Source organism: Puntigrus tetrazona, chromosome 3 (genome assembly GCF_018831695.1).
Source record: "Puntigrus tetrazona isolate hp1 chromosome 3, ASM1883169v1, whole genome shotgun sequence".
In the NCBI taxonomy this organism is placed as follows: domain Eukaryota; kingdom Metazoa; phylum Chordata; class Actinopteri; order Cypriniformes; family Cyprinidae; genus Puntigrus; species Puntigrus tetrazona.
Genome location: NC_056701.1, coordinates 9739386 through 9751677, shown reverse-complemented (window position 1 = coordinate 9751677; position 12292 = coordinate 9739386). Strand labels below are relative to the sequence as shown.

At 38.4% G+C, this 12292-nt stretch overlaps 1 protein-coding gene across 4 annotated transcripts in view; it reads left to right on the top strand.

Annotated features, from left to right (window-relative positions):
• Positions 1 to 11520: 11520 nt before the first annotated feature.
• rhbdf1a (rhomboid 5 homolog 1a (Drosophila)) overlaps positions 11521 to 12292 on the top strand; it is a 42094-nt gene continuing 41322 nt past the window's right edge. For 2 of the 4 annotated variants that reach the window (XM_043233973.1, XM_043233972.1), the window contains exon 1: positions 11522 to 11884. The gene's annotated coding sequence lies outside the window, so the exon portion shown is untranslated. Of the gene's footprint in view, positions 11885 to 12292 lie in introns of all 4 variants that reach the window. The other 2 variants (XM_043233976.1, XM_043233975.1) reach the window with 2 other exon arrangements.

Here is a 12292-nt window from a genome sequence, read left to right as displayed (position 1 = left end):
GCGCTGAAGTGTTGCACCGGGACACTTGTTGTCTGCTGATCAGAGCATATGTGCTCCGAGGGCCAGTTGGCATCATGATCGTGTCTGTCTGATGAGTCAAAGCAGGGGCCAGAGATACAAAGTGGCCTGACAGAGATGCTTTAATGATGGCAGCCATGTATTCGCCGCTTTGGCTGAACCCGTTGTTGGGATGCTTTGGCTTCGGTCTCGCGTATATGTCATGAGGTGATCTGGCAAAGACTTCCATCATCACCAAGTGATGAGATGCTCAGGCCCAGCTCTTCAGCAGGACATGCCTGTGACACACAGATGGATGCCCTCCACCGTCACGCTTCAATGAAATCCGGTGCTTATTACTGCAGCATGAGTCATCAGCCCCTCCACACTGAGCTGTCACTTTAAGAAGCAGGTAGAAAGACTTATTTTTCTGTCTTTTTACACTGCTCTAAATAGGCTTGTTTGATCTGAGTTTCATTGTTGCCTCTAAACTAGTGCTCTTCTGCTGCCGACCTGCACAAACAGAAGGAAATACGTGCTGATTAAATGTGCAATTCTTAACATGAACCGTGTTCAAGTGGAGTCCATCCACTTGTCCATTTATTTTCAGTACGAAACTGAAGCAGTGAGATTTTTTTTGCAAGATAATAGTATAAAGGGTTTTTATAGGAGCGCCGCAGTGAAAACCAGATTTGCATTTCCTCAAGGAAATACCAGCACTTGCATAGATGTAAAACTCTAATGCTGAAGATTTGGGTAACCATGGGTTATAGGTTTTGTTTTTTCTGTTGAAACACTGGCTTTGCCGTTGTCAGGCCTGTACAGCCATCTATAAGGAATAGTTTACCAAAAAAATGAAAATTGCTCCATAATTTACTCACCCCCAAGCCATCCTAGGTGTATATAACTTTCCTCTTTTGGACGAACACACTCAAGAGTTCTTTAAAAATGTATTCATGCACTTTCAAGCATGGTAATGCTGGTGGATAGTGGCCATTATTTTGAAGCTCCATAAACCATATATCTACATCATTATATACACATAACCCATCTAACCTATACGCCTCCGGGGCTTAACACTTCTTCCGAAGCAGATCGATGGGTTTTTGTAACAAAAATATTTAAATTACTAAAATAACTCACTGACTTTTGACTTCTCGAGAATCGAGTTCTAGCTTCTTGGCTGACCTCTTACTTATTATATGAAGTTTGATGTAGGCTGCATTCGTCTTTATAGTGAAATCCTCTGAAATTGTTTTTAACTTTTCGTTTTTTGACTTTTCATTTGTTACTGGAGTTTAGTATTGCTCTATCGTTGTTTGTCTATTCTCTTCTGAGCTTACGCTACGAATGGTGGCCACTATCCACCAGCATTACCAAGCTTGAAAGAGCCAGGATAAAACAACAACCCCCCCCAAAAAACCTGTGTTTGTCTGAAAGAAGGAAGTTATATACACCTAGGATTGGGGGTAAGTAAATTATGAGGCAATTTTCATTTTTGGTTAAACTATTCCTTTAAATATATGCCAAACATACTAATCTACAGGACTCAAAGTTTAGTTAGCACATACAAATCAGCATATTCAGATCATGTGACACTAAAGATTGGAGCAATGACTCTAAAAATTCAGCTTTAACTCACAAGAATAAATGTGCTAGTTTATATAATACAAATGTGAGTAGTGAAACATCAGTGGAATATCTTATAACAGTAAAGAAATGAATATGCATCCTTGATGAAGAAAAATAGAAGAATAACTCTACTGTAAATGGTAACTTTTTAAATTAATGATTTTATTTATGCCATTTAAAAATACGGTCTAACAACAAAAACAACTGTTCAGTACGCGACCGTTTTTCATATCTTTGTGTATATTTATGACTGTTAGGAAAGGAAAACTTGAACTTGCAGGTGTCTGTTAACATGACATACATGTGGTAATTATATGCAGATTTTCCTCCTAAATATTTAAACAGGCAGACTGTTTCCTTCTTCGGTTTCACAGCAGCACCTGTCTAGCACAGCGTTCACAGGGGGACAGCGGGAAAGAATTTTCCCTGTTACTTCTAAATCATGCATGGCTTGCATCCGTATCTGCCTCATTGTTCTGTGAGCCATCCTGCAGCCGGCCAAGATGTGGGTCACCCAAAACTATCAGCTCTGTGAAATAAAACATGAGACATTTAAGCATATTTGACCTCTGCTTAGATCATCCATGACAGAAGAAATGCCTGATTCATTAATGAATTGTTCTTTTGAGTCAGATCTCATAGTTCACAAAACTCATGTGAATGATTCATTCACAGATTCACTGACTCAGTGATTCAGTCACAGGGCTGAACAGCTCATTGGAGGGGAAGATTATCGGGGAATAAAAATGTTGTTTTTTTCATTATAGAAAGCTATCAGATGACTAGCACGCGAGTCATGAGGACCTTTGTACTTTTATGGTACTTTTGTGCCTGTTTCAATTTTGAAAGTCTTTGTCCACATTAGGACTAACTGCAATGACAAGTAATTCTCTTTTATTATTAGTGGAAGAAAGAACAGGTTTTGAATGACATGAGGATGAGTAACTGATGACAGAATTTACATTTTTATGCCTTCAAGGTAAAGCATTGACTACTGACAGTGGATAGGGAATATTCAAATATGAGCTGCGATTAATAAAGGGAAAATCAACGAATCAGAGTGGGGAAAAAACCTTCCGCATGAGCCTCAGTGAAACAAAACACTTGACATCCTGCTTCTAAAGGAAGATATGTGCATCCAGCAGACGTTATTTCCTTTGGGCAAACCTCTTCCTTTTGTGTCAAATGGAAATGGTTTTAAACGTTTCGCAGTGTAGGGAAGCTACTCCAGCCTCTGGCTAAATAAGTTCAAACAAATTCTGGCTGAAATATGAGGTCAGATAATGGAGACGGTGGGAGTGTTGTTTTCTCTGGCATACTCTGTTTGCCTCACAGAACCTCTGCTAAATTTAACCTGATATCTTTGTCAGCTGACATGTGGATCCAGGCGTTACTAATCAGAGCCTCCATAGTTTCTTTGGCGCTTTTCCTTCATACAGTGTTCCCTCTCCTTCTGTCTCTCCCTCCGCCACCTGCTCGCTGTCTTACTCATGTATCACTCTCTAACTCATCGCATTTTATTTTGCTCATTTCTAAATTCAAGAAAAAACGTAAAAAAAAAACGCTTATGCAACTTGCTGAATTTAGACAGCTGTCAGAGATTTGAATACTTGACAACACATAATTTCTATGAGATGGTGAAATCCGTGTACCAGTACTTTACCATGATTGTAACGGCGATTCGTTTTTTTTTTACAATCCAATTTTTTAAAAGTTGATGAGGTGAATTGTGTAAAATCATTTTAAATTTTATTCAAATAATTATTAAATGATATAGCCAACATATAAATGTTAAGTTTGTTCTGGGAAAAGAAAGCATCAATTATGTTACGCTATTTTTGTTTTGTTTGTGCAAAAAAGTTGAGCCACTGATGGACTGTTTTATTTGCTGTTATATCTGGGATTATTTCAGTTGTATTGCTGCCTATAGAGAGTCAGATACCATCAATTTCATCAAAAATATCTCAATTTGTGTTCCGAAAGTGAACAAAGGTCTTCCGGGCTTCCGAGGTTAGCTAATTCTTTAAGAGCTGCATTCATTTTTAGCAGAGATCAGAAAGTCCAGCCGCGCTGAAAAGTCGACTCTGGCAAATTCTAAAAAATTTAGGTTAAGGACTGGTGGCCAGTTCATACCTAAAAATGTTTCACATGCTCACTGAACCAGTATTTTAAAATTTGGTTCCAATGTACCTTGGCGTTGTCATCCTGGACGTGTGTATGTTTTCTAACATTGTTGTTTAAAAAAATGAAAAGGTTGAATGTATTGTTTCAAATTATACAAAATCAAATGTTTGGGCCAGGCAATGTAATAGTCCTATTATTCCAAACACTGAATGCAATTACTGAATAAGAGAAAAAAAAAAGTAAAAATACCAAATTTTGCTTCTTTCGGAAGGCACTTTAGAAGAAATCCATTTAGAGCTACTTGTAGCACAAAAATTGCACACTCTTTATAAGAGCCTGGTGTGGTTTCCTACTGCTTTCCTTTATGAGGTTCATACTAACTGATAAAAGATCTGCTCTCCACATTGATGGAGTAGGTGTGAAATTTCGGTGGCTTTCAAGATTAGATCGCAGTGTGAAATCTCCACACCCTCTGTTTTCTTCCAGTTTTGTTCAATTATGCTCCCAGCCTCTTTATCGCGGCTGTACACATTCTTTTTTTGTTAAGCCGTAATCAAAAAGAGGCAAAATTAGGATCTGTACCGATAGCGTGTGCTGCTGTAATATTCCAGCTTTGTTCCAGGTCATCATGCCAAAAGATAGTGTTTATTCTTTCTCGCTCTCACCACCTGGCATTGTGGGATAACTGTACTTGGCAAATGCTCATCACCGAAAGCCAGTTAAGGAGGAAGGATGAAAGGTCCCTCCAGGGAAATATCTCTCCCCAGTCAAACTCAATTTCTTTAATTAAACCCATCGTAATTTAAAGCTCATTAATGTTTAAAGGGACCCTGGCGGTGTTGTGTGGGAAGGTGTCAGGTGCTGGGCAGGGGGACTCTGCGGTAGGGAGAAGGTGGGATTACTCGGGATACTCTGAGGGTGGGTTTCACAGCTCGTGTGGTCTCGCTCTGAAAGCCAAACAGCTGGCAGACAAACTCATGCTTATTCATTCATTTGCGGGGGCTCCTAATGGAAAGGGATAAAAGCTATTTCAAGAATGTGAGGTCAAACATCATGTGCGGAAATATGAGGTGAAAATGACCAGAAAGGAGAAAAACAGCTTCCCTTATCTTATTTTGTCTGTTCTTCTTCTTTTAACAGTTCACCATTCATTCATGTAAATTTTGTTCTCATTTCCTTTATATTTTTATATCAGCAATGTTTCATATCCTTGCGGATGATATTTTAAAATGCAAAGTGAAACCTCGTACTTCTATACATTTCCAAAAAAGGCCTGTTCACACCAAGAGCGATAACTATAGAGATAACAATAACTATATTAGTGTCCACACCAAAACACGTTCTGTTTATTGCAAGCACGTGCTACAATTGTTTCATCTGCCTTTCTGTATTGTGCCAGGATTCACATCGCAAATCAAACATCACTGTTTTTTTCATGTCATAACTAAACACAATGTGCTAGTTTAATGGAAACTGAGAGCTGCGGTAAACTGAATGAGCTGAATGAGCTCATCCTATTTTGAGACACCATGAATATGAACTAAAATGCATTTTTAACATACTACCTTTATTTTTTAAATTGTATTTAGTTACCACTTGTAGCACGCTTATAACCATCTTTCATACCATAGTACACTCAAGTGTGCTACAAGTACTAAAGTGTCATTTGTTTCAAAGTAGCACAGTTGAGTAGGCTTAGATGATCTTAAGTTTATCTTAAGAAGTACTAAAGGATAATTTTTTAGTGTGTGAAAATAGAGAATGTTAATTACATTATGGAAGTGTACTTTTTTTACATTTTTTTACCTGGGTTATAAAAGATTAATATTTTAATTTTGGGAGTCCTAAACAACAGGTTGACATGCAAGCAAGTTCAAAAAAACACTTTCATTTTCTTATAATATACATTCATTTTAACAATTCATTTTCCAAACCCCTCCGGTGATTGGTCGATTTCATTGAAAGCAGTGATTGTGAGCTTTTATCTCCCTAAAAGCGGCACCTAGTGGCAAAGAATGAATTTGCATTTTCATTCAGACCAATGCAAAAATACTAACAAATGGGTAGGCAATATGCTGATGTATCATTTTGAATTGCTGTTAGGTTGAATTGCTGCTGCTGTTGGTTTTTGCTGTTATTGTACATTGTACATGCTGCTGCCAATACGATACACCTATACAGTGCTTTGAGTTTTTCAGACATACTACTGCTGTAGAAACTCTAAAACCGCGTTGAGAACTGCTCTACCAAATGCTAACCAGCTCTTTATATGCAAAGCGTATTGGATGTGAATGTGACATGAACCAGTCAGCTTGTGTCAAATAGTTCAACACTGTGAATATCATCAGTTTGCGTTAACAACCCATCATCCTGTGCCATTTAGAGTTACACGTCTGCCATTATTTTAAGAACTTTTCACTGAAAGGTTAATTAGGGGGAACCAAAATCATTCTTCCCTGAAATCACTGCAGAACACCCTCTGAGATATACCTTTTTGAGATACATATTACTTTTATGATACTTTTATAGTGTTTTTATGCTCTTCATAAAAATGGGATCATATGGGTTGGAATGTGATAAAGGTGAGTAAATATTGACAGATTGTTTTATATCTGGGCTGAGCAAAATAATTTTTCTGACATTCTGGTTTAGAAGATTATATACACAATGTATTGATTGACCACAGAATGTGCCTTGGCATAAAAAAGGCCTCTCTTTCTGGGCATGCTGTGTTATGCTTCTGATAACAGCCTCCTTGACCGCAGTCTGAAGCTCTGCCATTAGACATCTGCAATTACGCCGGAAGACAGAGCAGTCTGGACTTTACTGATCCTCTTCTTATCTAACCGAAGAAAGAGGAGGTCTGTTTAACTGACACATTTCCCCCACCTCCATCTTTAACCTGTTATTCAAATAGCACAGTGCAATTTATGTCCAGGTATTTTTTTATACCAAGAGGCTAAAAGCTATCAGTGAGTCAGTGGTCCATAAGAAAATGTTTTGTGCTCCATGGGCAAACACTGTTAAAAATGTCTTGGGCTCCACTGAATAAATAGGGTGAATAAATAATGACATAATTTTCATTTTGTTTTGAGCTATCCATTTAATTTGCTTGTTCTACAGATGCAAAATGTACATTTGCTGCAAGATTCATGATGAATTCATATTCAAAAAATGTGGATTATGAGGTTTGGTTAGACCAAACGGTGACTGTGGAATGTAAACGGCTGTTATTGTGTTTGATTGCAGCTTTACCATAATGACATGGTTTCATGCCAGTGGTGTGTTAGGGAAGTAACATGTGACTGAAATGGACTAGAGGCTGTTGCATCAGCAGAGTTTCTGAGGGACTGCAGGGCTGTCTGACACATGAAGAAAAGCCAGACTCACAGAATCTTGAAATAAACAACTTGCTGTTTTTCCTTCTTGCACTTACAGTGACCAGATACAGAGTGTCAAAATTGTTTGCCTAATCAATCTGATACCAGAATCAGCAAGCAAAGTGGCAAAAGACTGTAAACGTTTTTGATAATGAGCCAGATTCCTGATGGAAAGTCAAAATTGAGACTGATTAAATTAAGACTAGTAATCGATTATTATGTTGTTCTTGGCACAAAGAAGGAGAACATGAGAAAAAAAGAGTTCATGTTTTGTCGTTTTTATTTGTGGTCTGCAACTAAAAAAGTCAGGTAAAAAAAAAAATTCTGGTCTGCTTTTGTCAAACACATCTGCCCCTTTTTTAGTCCCTGAAGTATTGTGTGGATGTCTGAAGAATATTTAGTTGTCCCTGTCTGTATCTCCTTTCTTTTTGCCCTCGGTAACCATAACCTTTTTGAACACTTCTGAACTGAGATTTGCTCTTGCAGTTTTCTGGATGGTTAACACCAAAGGAAATCTTTTATGGCTCATCTGACTCTCTGTTTCTCTGTTGAACACAGGTCTTGCGCTCAGGTCTTTTATCTGAGACTGATTGATGGGGTTTCAGCAGAGCTTGAGTGCTCTCCCAGCTTCACTACTTCAGTCTAATCGGAAGCCGTGCCCTGGCCTCAGCCCTCCCTCTGCCTCCTCTTTGACCCATAGGAGTATTTCAGAATCTATTCGTTACTACTGGCCCATGGTAGAGCAATCAGATGTTCCCCATGGGCCTCCTACATCACAATAAGTGTTGTGGGCTCATGCATTTGAGTTTTGTCTGTGTTAGTTTTTTTCAGCAAAATTTAGTTCAGTACGAAAAAGAAAACTCACAAAAACAGTTACAAAAACCCATCGATCTGTTTCAGAGGACATATGCAAGTATTATGTCAAAGTGTTTGCGGATATATACGATTTACGGAGCTTCAAGATAATGGCCGCTATTCATGAGCATTACAAAGCTTGGAAGAGCCAGGATAAATTTAGAAAAAACTCTAAAAGAAGTGTTTGTCTAAAAGAAGAAAGTCATATACAACGAGGATGGCTTTGGGAAGAGTAAAATATTGGGTCATTTTCATTTTCTGGTAAACTATTCCTTTATTTCTATAAATATACTTGGACACTGTGACAATGTGGTCATGACATCCAAAACTATTACAAATTTAAACATAACATGGTCAGCGGAATGTTAACATTAATTCTCTGTTGCAAGTGACACATTATTATTTTGAGTTTTAAAACTAATCCAGCTCTCACAACTCTCTTTGGGCTTTGGGTAATGGCCAGCATACTTCCTAGATTATTCTGTCTGGCCACACGCTGCCTGTCAAGTGACTCTGAAACCCACCTATGATCATAACTGCATGTAATGTTGTAGAGCATGCTCTGTCATCTACTGGCAGAACAAAAAAGGTTGCCCTTTGTGGTACCAAAGCTAAACCGCATTAACTTGCCTGTCACATTGACTGGCTGGCTCGAACCCAGTGTTTGCCTCTAAAACACAAACCTGTATTAAATTTGTCTGAGGTTTAGCATTTGTTGATGGACCTGCTGATATCTGCCATATTCTGGTCTAGAATAAAGGGGGAGTCTGGCAGAAAAATGACAGAGTCATCCTGAGAGCATCTTCTTCTTCCAAGAACGGAATAGAAACTGCAATGAAACCTACCTACATCCTGCACTTGTCATCACAGTTTATCCTTTCAGCAACTAAACCTTTCCAGTTGTACACCATAAAGAAAATAACTAATGGCTTACAATTATTTAGGCCTAATGTTGTAGTTTGGCATTATACATTTCAAATGCACTAATATGCAGCAAAAACGGTTTTGTTCTACAGTATTATTCCTTTACAGTATTATTAATGAACAGAAACCTAAGCAATAAAAGTTATATTTGTCCCCAAAGTTGAAGCAGGCACTGATCGTATCAAGACACATATTTGAAATGTGCTTTACAATCATATTCCTCTTGATTTCATGTGGACAGACAATCAGGTCAAAGGCCATGTGAATAACTGAACACACAAGCCTTACAGCCACGCTGGAAAGTCCCTGAAGGCAAATACGGGAAGAATCTGAACAATGTCGAATGAGAAAATGGAATGCTATGCATGTCAATGCAGTCTCTTTGTCTTGAGTTCGAACTCTGTACTTGAGGAGGAACCTGCTGTCCAGAATTAATGCCGTCTCTTTCTCATTTTACTGTTGAAGAACTAATAGGGAAATGGCATCAGAACAGACCTTTTCCATTTATAACATCTCACCTTACTTTCATCTTGTTTTGGTTTGGTGTTTCAGTACTTACATTCTCGATGAATTTAAGGTAACTAGTTATGGCTATGCAGTTTGATATCTATCAATCTCTTTAAATCCAGGCCATACTTTTTCAAAATAAACCCTCATCCCATTTGATATTTCTGGGTGACTTTCATGGTCGGTAGTTAGTGCTGCCAAAACATTGTTACATTTACTTTCACAGTGCTGTAAGTGCTTTGTGGAAAAACTCCTAGTGAAATGAGGTGTGTAACACGGCAATACAAGAAACGACGTATTAGACTTGTAAATGAGTCTGGATGGGAGCCTGACAGAAACAGTGCTGGCCTATAGGGGAAAAAGCCATTTCAGAATATTTTATATTATCAAGTTTAAAAAGTAGTAGATGGAAAATGCAGTGTTGGGACGTAACTACTAAATTATGTAATTTAATTGCAAAATAAATGCAATTGTAATCAGTTACAGTTACTGAGAAAAAATGTGCAATGTTAATGATTACAAAGGGGGTTACATCTGAATTTTTTTCATACACAGACTGCTCTAATATATGAGACACCAATGTATCAGGATTTTAGCACACAGAATTATTTGAAAACTGTTTTATTCGATATTGCCTATTGCAGGGGATGTTATAAGGGTCACTACCTGAATAAATAACGGATGAAAATTATTATTGAAAAGATATTGATGTAAATATGGTGCTGCATAAAAAAATAATTTTGCCAAATAAACAATTACATTGAGAAAACACATACGCTATAGTACTACATTTGGTTTGAAGCTATGTTTTGTAGGCTAACATAAATATGGGCAGTATGGTTGACATTTAGGTGTACTATTGTCATTATCACATGACCTACCAGTTCGGTTTAGATCTGTCAACTGCGTTGCTTCACTGCTATTAAAAAACTCTTTACCCCTGGCTTAATGTGATAATAAAATGTCCACTCTATGCACACTCTAGTATCTTGACGGAGGTAGAAAGGCATACTGGCATTTGGACATACACTGCTTTCACATATATAGCACTGAAGTAGGCATATTCGCATTATGGAATTGAATGAGTGACCTAGATATGGTTTTAGAATTAAGTCAGTAGGCAGATAGCAGGCTTTCTTTGTGGCTGCTGGATTGCATTTGACCATGACAGTACAGGAGCGTCCACACTTCATACCAGCTGTAAACAAGGCCTTACTGGTGTCACAATGGTACTAGCACGAAAAGTCACTAAAAAAATAATAATTAGTTCATCTACATACTGACACTCAATCTGGAACAAACGCAGAGAGTGAGGCATAGTGCTACAAAAATAGAAAAGGCCCAGTGCTATTGGATTAGGACTCCTGCAAAGCTGTAAGACCACAATTAACTGTAATAATATTATGGTCCCACTTTACAATAGGCGGCCTTACTGTGCACTTAAATTTAAATTAATCATTGCAATTACAATACACTTACTGCATACATACATGTTTTTACATTGCATTATATTTTTAAAAATAACTGCATGCATGCACCTGTAACTAATTTCTGCAACTGCTTTTATAATTACACTGTTGACCCGTTCTTTACATCTTAACCAACCCTTAAAACAAAAGTGTTTTACAATATAATGTGAACACAATTTTACTTATTTTTTTAAAAAGTATGATTACACTAATTATAATTTTGACGCAAGTACAAAGTAGTTAAGACCGCCTGATATAAAGTGAGACCAATATTTGTTTTTAATTAAAATCAGGCAGTTGCTACATAAGGCACACTTTCTATTCTATTAGAAAGAAAGAAAGCATGCTGTAATTTCACAAGGGTGTCATGAGGACTGAACTTCTGATCATGCGCATCTACTGATCTAAACGAGTTTGTCACAAACCCAGAATTAAACTCATACAGTAACCAAACGACTATCTCACTGTAATAACAACTGAGGAAATCGTAACGCAAACTCTGTGTGTCTTCTACAGACCCCGCTGAAGACTTCCCTGCTTAGTCATGGCTGTACACACACACACACACACACACACACACACACACACACACTGTACGAGTCTCTGCTCCTCCCAGTGTGTGTGTGTGTACGAGTCTCGGTCGACGCAGGCGGGGCTCCAGGTCTATGAAACTGAATTACCGGCAGACCAAAACTAAACTTACCCGAGCCGATCGCTTCTGTCCGTGTGTCGCGCGCGCGTGCGTGGGAATGTATTTGCCGCTGCGTGGGAACAATCACACCAACTGCTCTACAATGTCTTAACATCGGATTTTTTTTTTTATCACCGAGAGCCTCAAGACTGAGAGACTTTGACATCTGCAGCTGTTTATTCGTTTGCGCACGTTGGGCAAAATGAAATAAATAACAGGCGTATATAGCGCCGTCGATATTTCGCAGGGTTCTGGAGGTTTCCGCTCTTACCATTTTTCCTGAAGTGCTGGTGAATCGAAGAAGGGTAGGTTGATCATTTCGTAACGTTACGTTTTCTGCTTTTGCTGTGTGTGTGTGTGTGTGTGTGTTAATATACGCCGGAGAGTCGTGAGCTCGAACCGAGGCATCTATCTATGTGTTATTATAGCGCATCGCACGGTTTGAAAGAACATACCCGTCCCTGGCCGTGTCGTTGCGATGTGTTGGTGCATTTCAACTGTGAATGGTTTTAAGGGTGTGTAATGCTTCAACACCCGAACTTGAAGTTGACGTTAGCGGAGTGTGTTTTTTTTTTAATCACGAGACGTTGGCATGTCGCGGAGGCGCGCGTGCTGTTCCGTGTTTACGACTTTTGCCTAACGTTACATATGTGCGGTCCCAGCTTCCTCGATATACGCTTCATCGCTGTATCCAGCTATATTACTAACCTCTT